Source organism: Canis lupus, chromosome 10, assembly GCF_011100685.1.
Source record: "Canis lupus familiaris isolate Mischka breed German Shepherd chromosome 10, alternate assembly UU_Cfam_GSD_1.0, whole genome shotgun sequence".
In the NCBI taxonomy this organism is placed as follows: domain Eukaryota; kingdom Metazoa; phylum Chordata; class Mammalia; order Carnivora; family Canidae; genus Canis; species Canis lupus.
Window position 1 is genome coordinate 63,682,174 of NC_049231.1, and position 15,196 is coordinate 63,697,369.

Genomic DNA, 15,196 nt, shown 5'->3' on the forward strand with positions numbered 1-15,196 from the left:
AGTTAAAATATTCTACTGTCTTTTTTTATTGTTTGGGGGAATGGTAAGGATATTTAGTGTCCAAGTTAAAATTTGTAGCATAACTACCAGAAGGGTGTATATAACATTTTAACTAAAAAGAAAACAAGTAGGAAAAAATAATCCATACCAAACAAGTAGATAAGAACAGAAAAAATCAAGACACATAAAAAGTACAAAATAAGATGGAGAAATAAGTTCAAATATACCCGGAATTAAAATAAGCAAAAACAGAAGCACCTGGTGGCTCAGTCAGTTAAGTGTCCAAGTCTTGATTTTGGCACAGGGCTCTGTGCTTGGTATGGAGCCTGCTTGAGATTCTCTCTCTCTCTCCCTCTGCTTCTTCCCCGACCCTCTCTCTCTCAAGTAAATTAATAAATCTTAAAAAAATAAAAATAGACTACCTTCCCAACTTATAAGGCCAAAGATTTACAGATATGTATATGTATCAGATACATATACATTCTGTTCTAAAGAATTCAGTTATATGCTGCCTATTTAAGTCACATTTAAAACATAAGGATTCAGAAAAATTAGAATGAGTGTGAAAAAAATTATACCATACAGACACGAACCAAAAAAGGTTGGTGTTGCTATATTAATATCAGACAAAATAGTCCTTAAGACAGAAGGCGTTCAAGAGAATAATTTCATTAAAGATAAAAGGTTCAGTTCTACAGGAAGATGTAAGAAGTTCTCTAAACTTGTAAGTACTTAGATCAAGCTGACAAAATCCATGAGGAGGTAGGAGATGAGAACAACACAATTAATAAGCATGCTCTAATTGAATAGGTATTTAGAACCTTGCACCTCACAACTACAGAATACACATTCTTTTCAAGCAGTATGGAGTATTTTTGAAAATTGACCACATGCTGAGTTACAAAGCAAATATCAACACTTATCAAAAGATTGAAATTATAGAGACCATAGTTTTTTTTTTTTTACCATATGCAATTAAATTAGAAATCAATAACAGAAAGGTAACTAGAAAAAATTTGTATGTTGAAAATTAAGGTATTTTTGAACTTGGGGGTCAAAGAAGAAATTACAGAAATTAGAAAATACTTAGAATGTATGATGACAAAAATACTATAAATTAAGATGTATTAGGAAAGATGAAAGCCTAACAATAAGCTAAGAAATTAGAAAAACAATAATGAAGTAAAAAAATAAATAAGAGTGGCAATGATAATAGCAGAAATCAATGAAATAGAGAAAAAAATACAAGAAAAGATTAACATGGCCCAAAATTCTTCCTTTGAAAAGCCTTTTACAGATCGGTGTTAAAAGAGAGATCATAACTACGGTTGATACAGACAATTAAACGGTTTAAAAGAAGGATTATAAACAACTTCAAGATTACGAATTTGACAATTCAGAGAAATGGATAAGTTCCTAGAAAAATATAACATATCAAAACTTTTTTCAAGAGGAAAATAATAGCCCCCCAAATTTTTTTTAAAGAAAATAAATTGGTTCCATAAAATCGACATCCAAAGCAAAAACCAAGACCGGGTCATATTTTTTTGGTTGTGGTTTTTCCTTAAAAAAATTTTTTTTATTGTAATAATTTCCAATCATGCAGAAAATGGAAAGTAAAACTTCAATGGCTATCAGCATTCACTTTTCCTTTTCATTCAACAGCCCCCTCCAGCTTTAAGGAAAGTTTTAATTTATTTTTTTTATCTTTTATTTTATTGAAGTATAGCTGACACACAATGTTACATTAGTTTCAGATTAATATAGTGATTCAATGAGTATATAGGTTGTGCTATGCTTGCCAAGTGTAGACACCATCTGTCACCATACAACACTATTATTATAACCATTGTCTGTGTTTTCTGAGCTTTACCTTTTACCACTATGACTTACTTAATTCCTAACTAGAAGCCAGTATTTCCCACTACCCTTATTCCATTTTGCTCATCCCCCATCCACCAGCAGCCGCCTGCCTGGCAACCTCAGTTTTTTTGTATTTATGGATCTGTTTCTACTTTTTGTTTGTTTATTCATTTGTTTTTTTAGATTCCACATATAAGTGAAATCATATGGTATATACATCTTTCTCAGTCTGACTTATTTTACTTAGCATAATACCCTCTAGGTCCATCCATGTTGTCTCAAATGGCACCATCTCATCTTTTTTATAGCTGTGTAATATTCCACTGTATTCTGTATTCCATTGTATATATATATCACGGGGATATATATATAATCACATCACATCTTCTTTATTTATCAGTGGACACTTGGGTTTCTTCCATATTTGGGACATTATAAATAATGCTTCATTAAATATAGGGCTGCATATATCTTTCTGAATTAGTGCTTCCATTTTGTTTGAGTAAATATTCAGCAGTGGAATTACTGGATCATATAGTATTTCCATTTTTAATTTATTTTTTTGTTTTGAAATAAATTTAGATTTACTGAAAATTTCCAAAATAGTGCCAAGAGTTCTTTTTTAAAAAGATTTTATTTGTTTATTCATGAGAGACAGAGAGAGAAGCAGAGACATAATCAGAGGGGGAAGCAGGCTCCCCGCAGGGAACCTAAAGTGGGACTCTATCCCAAGACCCTGGGATTATGACCTGAGCCAAAGGCAAATGTTCAACCACTGAGGCACCCCAGTACCAAGAGTTCTTATGTACTTTTTACCCAGCTTACCCTATTGTTAATATTTTATATAATAAAACAATTAATCAAAACTAAGATGGAAACCTTGATAGAATAGTACTAATTTTCAGATCATATTTGAATCTCTCAAGCTTTTCCATTAATGTTCTTTTTCTTACCCAAGATCCAACTGAGAGTCTCCAGCAACCTGCAATAGTTCCTCAAGACCAGATAGTCTTACTGGTGAGTTCTAAAAAATATTCAGGTGACAATTCCAATCTTTTGCAAACTATTCCAAAGACAAAAAAGTGGAAACATGTTATAGCACATGTTATAAAGTTAGCATAACTTTGATACTTGAGGCCAATCTCACTTATAAACTTGGTACAAAAATTTTAGACAAAATATTAGCAAATTAAACTCTCAAGTATATGGAAAAATTAGTAAATCATGACCAGGGGGATTTACTCCAGGAATGCAAAGTTGGATTAACATTAGGTAACCAATTAAATAAAATAAATTAATATATTAAAAGTAGAAAAATCATATGGCCATCTCAGCAGGTACAAAAAGTTTTAAAATTCAGTGTATATTCATGATAACAGTTCTTTTTTTAATTGAGGTATAATTGGCATACAATATTATATTAATTTCAGATATTTACAATATAATGGTTCAATATTTGTATATATTGCAAAATGATCACCACAGTAAATCTGGTTAGCATCCACTACCATACATAGTTACAGAATTTATTTTTTCTCCTGATGAGAACTTTTGCTTAACTATCTTAGCAACTTTCAAATATGCAGTAGAGTATTATTAACTACAGTTACCATGTTGCATATTACACCATGACTTCTTTATTTTATAACTAGGAGTTTGTACCTTTTGATTCTTTTCACCCAATTTGCTCACTCCCCACCCCCTGCATCTGGCCACCACCAATCTATTCTGTAGATCTATGAGCTTGGGTTTTGTTTTTATTTTCAGATTTCATGTATAAATAAGACCATAAGGAATTTATCTTTCTCTATCTGACTTGTTTCACTTAGCATAATGCCTTCAAGGTCCATCCACATTGTTGCCAATGGCAAGATTTCATCATTTTTTATGGCTAAGTAATATCTCATTGCACATATATCTATTATCTATTTAACATTACTGGAGAACCTAGCTAGCTCATAAAGGAAGGAATAAAAGAAGTGAAAATATCATTGCTCATATTCTCCACCAGAAACTTAAAAATAAATATAAATAAAAGCAATGAAAGTATATGCATAGCTTAAAAGGAACAAAACTCTCATTATTCACAAATAATATATGACCATCCACATACAAAATCCACAGTATACAATGAATATTAATGAGAAACTTTAGCCAAAGTGTCGATTATAAAATCAATAGACAAAATTAGTTACATGTTTACCCACTAGCAACAACATAATTTGAAAACATAAAATTGAAAATACACCACTTAAACAATATCAACAATATCAAATACCTGGATATAAACCTAGCTTTATGGAAAAAAGTATAAAGTTTTATTAAAGAAACATTAAAGGGGACTTAAATGAAGAAATAAACCATTTCACAGATGGCAGGGCCACCAGAATGGTGCAAACATGCTGGTTTTGGGAGATTCACACTTGTATTGGACTTAAGGACAAGGTTGGGACTTTGGGGTACCAGTGCTCCACTACTGATTTGGGCTTGAGCTACATGCCTTAGCCCTGCGCTGGTTCTCACCTATGAGTGTTCCCACCCAGTATACAGAACCCAAGGGCAGCAGGGTGGTGGTGGGTGTCCTATACCCTAAGGCACACCCTCCTCCCCTCATCATAGTCACCCTTCTTCTACCCCAGACTCTAGGCCACATGTGGTCATTAAAGCCTAGTGAGTGTAGGAGGAGACAAGATCAGAAGATGTTCTATGCTTTCACTAGAACATTTCTATTAATGAACAAATTACAGAAACAAATCACTGTTCACATTTTTCTGCATGCTCTGGACTCACATTTGTGGTCATCATCGACAAAGCACAGAAGCAACTTTTTTCGAGAGTGGCTAAGCAGTCTGTATTCACAAGTGATATGATAGATGATACAGCCTCCTGGGTAATTATATAACCAGTATTAAACAGTAAATGGTACTAGGGAACCACAGAGGTAAGAAATCCATATCGTTTAAATACTAGAAGGTTCCAAAGAGCCATGGCATTGTGAGTAGTAGCTACCTTTGTGAGCAGTGTCGCTACCTTTTTCCTGCTGTGGGACATAAGAAATTAACCAGGAACAACTCATTTGAGGAGAAAGAACATAAGGAGATGGTGTCCAGACCCTATGAGAACTTCATCTACACAGATTAGACAACACACACATACTTTATATCTTTTCTGCCAGTTATTTTAAATCTTCATGTATAAACCATTATTCCTCAGACTGGCACCTAAATTTTGTAATGCAATTTTAAAATAATTTTTTTTAATACAGAGAGGGGACCTGGTTAAAAAAAATATATTTGATTGTGGCCCCACATACCCTAGGGGTAGCTCTGGGTACTTGATATCTGTCTAGTATAACATCGCCTCTTAGTTTTATGGTTGACTGTTCAATAGTCTGCTTATGGACATAACGAATGGCTGTGATTTTTTTTTCTATGCTGTTCTGCTTCTCAGTAGATGTAAACCCCACTCCCCTCCACCCCCTCTCGTCAACATACACTAGAAAGGCTTAAATGGAATCTTGCCATCCTTTACTCCTTGTTACTAGTTCAGGATTTGTTTTCAAGCTCCGTCAAGGGTTATTTCCACTACAAAGTCATGGTCTGTAGCAGCCAGACCCTAAGAACCATTTTATTTGGGGGGTTCTGAGTAATCCTCCCCTCTCTCATTATCTTCAGCAGCTATTCTAAACTTCAAGCTCTTTTCCTCATCTTTGGCTACAAGTTATCCTCCTCCCCCCCATTTACAATTACTCCCCCCCCATTTACAATTACTTGTAAATTTACATTTACAAGTGCATTTTTCTCCTACCTCACATACACTCCAACTTCCTTTTTTTGTTGTTTTTTTAAAGATTTTATTTATTTATTCATGAGAGACACAGATAGAGAGGGAGAGGCAGAGACACAGGCAGAGGGAGAAGCAGGCTCCATGCAGGGAGCCTGATGTGGGACTCGATCTTGGGACTCCAGGATCATGCCCTGGGCCGAAGGCAGGCGCCAAACCGCTGAGCCACCCAGGGTTTACACTCTGGGTGTACATACACTCCATACACTCCAATTTCCTGATAAACCCCCAACTTTTATCGCCATCAAATTATCTTTTCCTACCCTTTCCTTCCTTCCTGCACTGTAAGTAGTGTTCTTCATCCGTCTGTGATTAAATACTCCAGTGTGCTCTCATTAAACCCCCTCCTGCCTAATCAGAAACTTCATGTTCTCAATCACCCTCCCTCCCTCTCACACTTTTATCCACCTTCCCCCTCTCTGAATACTCTTTCCTTCCAATAAAACAAAATAAAAAATTTTAACTAAACAAATGAACAAACAAACAACTCTTCCTCAACCCAGTATCCCTCCCCAAAGCAGGCTACCGTATCCTATTGTGAATGGCGTGTCCCTGGTACCATTCACAGAATCAACATGGTGTGAATCAGGTCTCCTAGGATTGATCATTACACAGCCTGAGCAAGTGTCTGTAATGGCCCTCTTCAAATTGTCTCCTTCCCTTTTGGTCGCTCTTCTTGGAAAAAAAGAGAAAAGCTATACTTGCTGTTTCTTCTTCCTTATCTTTTACTCACCCTTTAACTGTCTGCTGACCATGTCTCTGTAACATTTTGTGCTGAGGCCAGTGATTTATTGCCAAATCAAATGGACTTTTTTTTTTCCTATATCTTACCCAATGGTTATTTGAAGTTATAGGCCATTCCTTTCTTTAAACTCCATCTTTAACTTTCATCCTCTTCTAATTTTCCATCCTCTTACCTTGCTGGCCAATTCTCAAATTCCTTCAAGAACTTTAGTCCCCTGGGCCCTGCTTAGATGGCAGTGGTCCCTGGGGTTATATCCTAGAATCTCTATCCCTTCACCTTTTCCAGTTTGCTTGGGTAACATAGTTGAATGCTAGGCTTTACCTATAGTGGGGTCACATTTTGAAACAAGGAGTTTGGGGGAGGAGATGGAGAGGAAGATTCTAAAGTCAAGTGAAAGTATAATATAATTTACCCTTTGAAATCCTTTGAGTAGCCCATGAGCACAGTATAACACCATCTCCTGTAAGTCCAGGCCCTGTTCTGGGCATGGAGACTACTCTAAAAAAAGTTAAAATAAGTGGGGAAAAAAAAGGTCTACCCAGTAATTATTTCATTGGAGAATGTACCATGATTGTAGTTTTATTATTATTATTATTGGAATTTATAAATTAAGAGCTCACACTCTGTAGTTACATGTTAACTTTCAGATTTTTGCATGGTGGAGATACAAACATGTGCATGCTGGTTTCTTTATCTAGAACTCCTCCTCATTCCATCCTCACTGTCCTTTCTCCGTTCCCCTCCCTTCTATCTTACTTATCCTTTAAGACACAGCCCAGGTATCACCTCCTCTAGAAGCTTCCCCTGAGACCCTTCCCAGGTTTGGTTTTCCTCTCCTGTGCTGTCCTTACTGCTATCGCAATGCCCACTATACACTCTACAATGCTTCATTTACTTACCTGTTTCCAAACAGGTATAAGCTCTTGAGTTAGGGAGTGAATTGAACATCTCTTAAGTATTTATGCTTTGACGGTGCTATTAAGAAATGATCTAGGGGCGCCTGGGTGGCTCAGGGGTTGAGTGTCTATCTTGGGCTCAGGTTGTGATCCTGGGGTCCTGGGATTGAATCCTGCATTGGGCTCCCTGCAGGGAGTCTGTTTCTCCCTCTGCCTGTGTCTCTGCCTCTCTGTGTTTGTCTCTCACGAATAAATAAATAAAGTCTTTGAAAAAAAAAAAAAAGAAAACGATCTATTTGCCTCATCTGCCTCACAAAGAATACATTCTTATTGTATAATTATGTTGAGTTTATTGCCAACAATGTGCTAAACGTAACCCAAGTTAGATGCAGGCTCTTTTCAATGACACCGGCTCCTAGACTTAACCACTATTATATAGATTATGTTTCTTGATTCCTTCTTAATGTTGTAGTCAGTGAAAGAAAGTACTAAATTTTTTATCATGCTTTTGTCAAATAGAACTTGTTCCATGCTTTGCACTCTTATGCTTCCCAATCATATTCTCATTAAAATATTCAGAATTTTATTCATACTTTGAGTTTAGCCTACAGTCAAAATAAACAGTACTTACACACATGAAAATATTCCCATTTTTTCCCTCCAAGATATCTAGAGGAAATTCTCTCTTGCTGGTTTTAAGGCCAAGCCTTCCACTGATATACTAAAGTGTTCATGGCCCTCTGAAAATAGTGTGTGCCATGGCCTTACCCAGGGGATTGTGTGGGCCTTGACTAGACTTTCCTCTCAACCACTTCAAACGATGGCTCATCTGCCCAAGAGATATTTCATTGTGTGATTCCCTATTGACGAATGTCTTTTCTTGTGCTGTTCTGAATGCTGTTCTGTCTGGAGCAAGTTTGTTCCCTTTGGCAGAAAACACTATTTGTGAGGAAAAAAAAATTCTGATGAAAAGAATCTTAGACTTTGGTGCTGAATATCAGCAACATAAGGAAAAGGACAACTGCATGAGGATTAGAGCTTTATACGTGTCATTGACTTCAGGCTCCAACCAAAGCAAAGACCGCATCAGGGTAAATCCTCTTATGCTTTAACTCACTCCGAATCACCCCCCAGATGTCAAGGTTCGTGGTAAAATGTGTTCAATCTGTGCCCTGAAGTACTTTGAGCCTCTAAATCTTTGAAAGAGTATTTTACTCTTTCATTGCAGGTTAGAAAAGCATTATTGGGAAAGCTGAAATAGAGTTACTTGAGGGTCTCTTGTTAGGTTTCTTATTTCTTTAGATAAGCACCTCCATCTATTAATGGATACTTCTGAGAAGATTTTAAAAACAAAGTCTCAGGTGATACGAATGTCTCTGCCTATTTGCAGTGGGATTGGCTGGATCTATGGTTCTCAAACTAAATTCTGAGTGTCCTAATGGGTTCCTTGGAAATCCTTCAGGATCAAGGAAGCAAAGTAGATGGAGTTTCCCACCCTAGTTTCAATATGAGCAGCTATTGTCCATTTTATATAAATTGGGCCCTAACATATTTTATTTGGAAAGAGTTCCACTGCTTAAATATGGGTTTATAAAAAGAAAACACAACTAGAATAGTTTTTCTGGATTAAATAGCTTACAGTGCATGCAAATAAAGTAGGCTTAAGATACGGATATTGCTGCTAGTGCAAAGCGGTGACAAGTTTATTTTTTTTATTCATTATACTACAAATATCTGTGGAATTTCTCCTATATGCAAAGCAGTATGCTAGGTGCTGGAATAGAACCATAAAATAGGCATGTACCTGCCTCATGGACTGTGTCATCTAGTGGAAAGATGGGCAATAAATAATTAGTGTGTGTTGTGATAACTAGGTGTGGGGGAGGTAGTCAAGAAAAGCTTCTCAATGTTAGCAAAGCAAAAATAAGGAAGTAGGAGTGTTCAGGAAACGGGACTTGAATATGTAAAAAAACCTGTGAGTGAGAGAGGCCATGGCTCTCTTGAAGAATTGAAGAAAAAAGTATTACCTCTGGAGTGTAGAGTGCATGTTAGAGGAACCTTGTAAGCTATTTTAAGGAGCATAGACTTTAACTTAAGAGCCATGGGAAGCAGCAGGGTAAAACAATCAGATTTCTGTTTTTAAAAGCCACCCTGGCTGGAGGGTGGAGAATGGAATGAAGAGGAGCAAAGCGGGGAACCAGAGCAGAAGGCTATTCCAGAGTTCTGAGACATGGGGGTTCCCTGGGTTAAGGGAGCAGAAGTGCTGGTAGAGAGATATGGCCAGAGATTATGCACAATTAGTTTCCACTGGGTCTGATGATTGATGGGCCTGGGTGTTGGGCATGGAAGAGGGAGTGTAAGGATGTTATTCAATTTTCTGGCTCAGGCAACCAAGTGGATAGTGGAACCATTCACAGAGACAGGAGACTCCAGAGATTCTCCATATATGTGCTATCACACAGTATTTGTCTTTCTCTAACTTATTTCAGTTAGTGTAATGACCTTAAGGTTCATCCATGTTGCAAGAGTTTCTTCTTCTTCTTTCATAGCTTAATAGTATTCCATTGTGTATATTTACTTCAATTTTTTTTTACTTCAATTTTTTTTAACCATTCATCTGTTAATGGGCGCTTAGGTTCTTTCCATATCTTGACTATTGTCAATAATGCTGCAGTGAGGGCAGCCCGGGTCTCAGTGGTTTAGTGTCGCCTTCGGTCCAGGGTGTGATCCTGGAGACCCGGGATGGAGTCCTGCGTTGGGCTCCCTGCATGGAGCCTGCTTCTCTCTCTGCCTGTATCTCTGCCTCTCTCTCTCTCTCTCTCTCTCTCTCTCTCTCTTTGCCTGTCTTCATGAATAAATAAATAAAATCTTTAAAAAGAAATAATGCTGCAGTGAACCTGGCAGTGAGAGTGGGGGCAGCGTAGGTATTTCTTTGAGTTACTGATTACATTTTTCTTCAGATACATACTCAGAATTGCTGGGTCATTTGATGGTCCCATTTTTAATTTTTAAGAAAAAAATTTATTGTTGAAGTATTGTTGGCATACCACATTATATTAATTTCAGGCAACATAGTGATTCAACAATAAGCTGTGCTCACTGTGATAAGTGTAGTTACCATCTACCACCATAAGATTATTACAATATTATTGACTGTATTTCCTATGCTGTGCTTTTCCTCTCCATAGTATTTATTTTATAACCAGAAATTTGTACCTCTTAATCCCCTTCAATTATTTCACTCATTCTCCCCCACCCCAAATTTTAATTTCTTGAAGAACTTGTTTATTGTTTTCCACAGTGGCTGTGCCAACCTATATTTCCCCCAACAGTGCACAAAGGTTCTCTTTTCTCCACATCCTTACCAACACCTGTCTTGTCTTTTTGATGATAGCCATTCTTACAAGTGTGAGGTAATATTGCAGTTCTGAGTTGCATTTCCCTAGTAATTAGTGATGACCAGCACTCTTGTGACAAGAGAAAAATTATTTGTGGTAGAGAAAAATTACTTGCAATTTATGATGCCCAACTGATTCCAAAGAAAGCTCTTTGTTTGCTGAACAACGTGATGGATGTGAAGATGCAAGATTAAGAGAGTTCACTAAATTGTTCTGCATTAGAAAATTTTTATTATTTTTTTTTTTCAGGAAGTAGCAGGGGAGGGCAGGGACAAGGAACAATGCTGTGAGATCCAGAATGAGGCAAAACTTACAGACTATATGAGGACAAGATTAAGGGAAAAGGGGTAATGAAGGGGAACTTCATAGGGGACAACTGAGATGTTGAATAGGAATTTCTATTTTTTAAAAAAGATTTTATTTATTAATTATTCATGAGAGACACAGAGAAAGAGAGAGAGAGGCAGAGACACAGGCAGAGGGAGAAACAGGCTCCATGCAGGGAGCCCGATGCGGGACTCGATCCCAGGACTCCAGGATCATGCCCGGGTCCAAAGGCAGGCACTAAACTGCCGAGCGACCCAGGGATCCCAGGAGTTTCTATTAAAGGTTGCCATGCGGTACTTGATTATAACCCTTTCATGCCTTGTTCCATGAAGTCTACAATAATGTCTTGGGAAATTAAATTTGTTCTTGTTGGGTCTAGAAGTGCTGAGTCCTATTCAAGGTGTCTGTGAGCCCAGGACAGGGCTGCCTATGAGGCCCAGGCATATGTGGGTCACATTACTTAGATACCAGCAATTTCTCTGGCTGAAGATATGCATTGTTTTAAAAAAGCAGAATGAAGTAACAAGCACTTGGAAACCATCATCACTGGGCCCAGAACAGCACAGCTCGGCTTTGAAGGATGAAGGTGGAGTTTCATCTGCCAAGATATATAAAATCCAGAATATTTTGGCTTAATCCATACCTTCCCTATGTATCTCGCAGGGGGTTATGGAACTTTCACTCCAAATTTTCCTGATTTGGACAATGTCACTTGTTCAGAACATTTACCTGATGCTGCAAAATTTGTGTGAAAAGTCAAAGAATAAAGTGGTATTCAGGAAATCCTAAGGCATAGACTTTCAATTGATTGGGAACTTCTTCTATGCCCAGAAAATCAGCAGCAGCTTTTGGAGCTCATTGTGAGGTGATGGGGTAATGGGCTAGATTTTCAGAGCTTTCAGCAGAGCTGGTGGTCACATTTAGCTCCCTGGCTCTAGTTTCCTACAGTTCTCTTTGCTTTTTCACAGTAGAACAGGGCTTATTAGGAAGCAAGAAGTAGCTTTTAAGGAAAAGATCACAGAAAAATACATACCTTGAAAAACTGATAGGAGGGGAAATTGGATGTAGATAAAGACGACAGAGTCTAGGAGAAAGTCCAGGAAGCGTTTGAGATTTGAGAGCTATGTGCAGTGTACTGCTTTGAAATAATGGCCCCTCCTATGAATAAAGCTGCAGGAATATGTTGTGGGAAGTTAATTGCTTCAATTGGTGCCACTTATAGGACAGCTACTATTTTAATTAGATAACGGTTTTCCATAGGATGACTAACAGGTACAAATGAGTGCATGGTGCTCTACAGCAAGGATTACATAAAGATAGCCTGGAATGCACCGGGTTGAGTTGTCACATAAGCCAACTAAAAAAATTGACTATTTTAATGTAGAGGAAAGAACATAATATTAAGAGTCAAATGGTCTGTATGAAAACCCAAGCTCTGGTACTTGCTGCCTGTCTAGGTCACTTAGTTCTTCTGAAACTCAATATCCTCTTTTTTTTTTTTTTTCTGCCTAAGATTTATTTAATTTAGAGAGAGAGAGAGAGCAAGAGTAGGGGGGAGGGGTAGAGGGAAAGGGAGAGAGAGTTTTAAGCAGGCTCCCCATTGAGCATGGAGCTAGACATGGGACTTGACCCATGTCAAGACCCTGAGATCATGATCTGAGCTGAAACCAAGAGTCTGTCGCTTAACCGACTGCACCACCCACACACTCTAAGACTCAATACCCTCTTATATAAAAATTAGGTGTTATATGTCACATGACTGTTATGAGGCTCAATGAATATAAAATACACATGGATGCGCTTTTAAATTTTTTTCTTTATTACAAAAGTATATAGGTCCAATGCAAGAAAGCTGGAGAACAGAAAGACAAAGGGAAACATCAAACAAGAACCCATAATTGTACCAACCTGGGAGGATAAATAGTATTTCAGTCTTTTTTATGTGTATACATACACACATACATGCAGCATACACTTTCTTTTACACAAAAAATAGCATTTTAACTATGCATACGTTTTTGTAGCCCACGTTTCCATATAGCAGTATATTGAAAAATATTTCCTATGTCAATAGTCTTCTACTACATGTTTAGGAAAGTTTACTTACTTACTTACTTACTTACTTATTTATTTATGGAAAGCACTTCTAAAACTGTGAAGGACCATTCAAATATCAGAATTATTATTAAAGTATGAATGAATGAATATACCACTCATCTATCCCTCAATATACACAAAACTCTAAGCATCCAAAAAGTTGTTCTGTAGCATCTTATTGGCAATTCTCTAAATCATACTTATGATGAATAAGATATTTTTCGTCTATCATTTCTTGTTTCTTTTCTGGTCTTTTCTAAGAAGATGAAAGGTGTGTACTTTATTTTAAATACCTTTGATTTATTCTCTTCAAATTTGCTTTGACAATGATGTGTGGGTTCTGTTGAGAGATGCTACATGTATATCATGATGCTTCCCATTAATATAATTTAAAAATAATTATCCAGAAGTCTGGACTCAGTGTCCCTTTGTTTTTCTGTAATGAATATATATGCTTTTTCTATACACACAACTAGAAGATAAATTGCAACTCTGCTTTGGAAATGGTTAAAAAATATAAATGGAGAAGTTAATTTGGTGTGAGAATGTTTTGCCCATTTTACCCTACCACATATCACCTGGATTGAGATTTTGGAGATGTGGGTTCTCCTTCCCACTCTGTTACTGTTCAAGCTTCGTGGGCAAGCCACTCAACTTTTCTCAACCTTGGTTTTCTTATCTGTAAAATGTCAAGAGTAGAAGACATCATCTTTACAGTTTAAGGCCACATTTGGAGAGCCAGGTGAGCATTCTGATGGCATACCAGAGATAAGGTAGACAGGTACGCCCTGAAACAGCTCTAACCAGTTTTTAAAATATTGAAATCTTCTGTATCACTTATTAAAAACACCCCTGTGGAGCTTTGAAGTGCCCTCATTCCCTAAGTCCATATCTTTCAATTTACCTGGCCCTTCCTCCTAGATCCTTAAACTCTTCCGAATTCTAGCAACTCAAGGACCTCTAGCTGGCATCCCTTCTGTTTACTCAGTGCCTGACTTTATCCAGTTTGAAAATATTTTGAATATCACCTCTGGCTATAAATTCATTTGCATCCCCACTATACAACGCATGCTGTTGGCTCTTGATAGAGGCTAAATCATTATCCCTGTGACTAAATCTTCTGACGTTCACAAAACTGAAGACTGTGTTTGAATTGGCCATTTTTATATGTAGTGGATGAAAATAAAGTGAAAACCTTAACTTTGTGAGTTTTAGCGACATGTGTAATTTAAGGTAAAGTTGATACATTTATAAATGTGTTCAGATTTTTTTTTTATCATTTTAGAAAGTGAATTTTTTGAAAGTTTAGTTCTAGACTTCAAAATAGTAGGACAAGGGAATTATATTCTTCTGTTTTTAAATTTTTATTGAGGGGTGAATCATGTACCTTAAAATCCACCCATTTGAAGTATACTATTCAGGGACACCTGGGTGGCTCAATAGGTTAAGTATCTGCCTTAAGCTTAGGTCATGATCCTGGGGCCCTGGGTGTTGGAGCCCTACGTCAAGTCCCTTATGTCAAGCCTCATGTCCAGCTCCCTGTTCAGCCAGGAGCCTGCTTCTCTTTTTCCCTCTGCCCCTCCCCCACACTCATTTTTTCTCCCTCTCTGTCAAATCAAAAATAAATAAATAAAGGAATAAAGTGTACTATTCATTGGTTTTAGTATAGTCACAAAGTTGCACAACTATCATTGCAAGCTAATTTTATTACTCTAAAAACGCCCATACTCTTTAGCTGCCACTTCCCAATCCTCCACCCCTTGGCCACTGGCAATCACTCATTTACTCTCTATCTCTACGGATTTGCCTATTGGGGACATTTAATATAAATGGAATCATGTAACATTTAATTGTGACTGGCTTCTTTCACGTCACATATTGTTTTTAAGGGTCCGAGTGTATTCTTTTGTTGTTGGAGGGATATGAGTGTATTCTTGATATTAGAATCAAATTGAAACCAGAGCGATCCTGCTCAAAAGTTTGAAGACATACTAGTGTTTGGTTTGGGTGTCCTCTGACCTCCTCTT

At 37.2% G+C, this 15,196-nt stretch overlaps 1 long non-coding RNA gene across 3 annotated transcripts in view; it reads left to right on the forward strand.

Annotated features, from left to right (window-relative positions):
• LOC111097779 overlaps positions 1-15,196 on the forward strand; it is a 115,120-nt gene that overhangs the window by 30,330 nt on the left and 69,594 nt on the right. For all 3 annotated transcript variants that reach the window (XR_005366137.1, XR_005366138.1, XR_005366136.1), the window contains exon 3: positions 2,822-2,880. This is a non-coding gene — a long non-coding RNA (uncharacterized LOC111097779). The remainder of the gene's footprint in view (positions 1-2,821; positions 2,881-15,196) is intronic.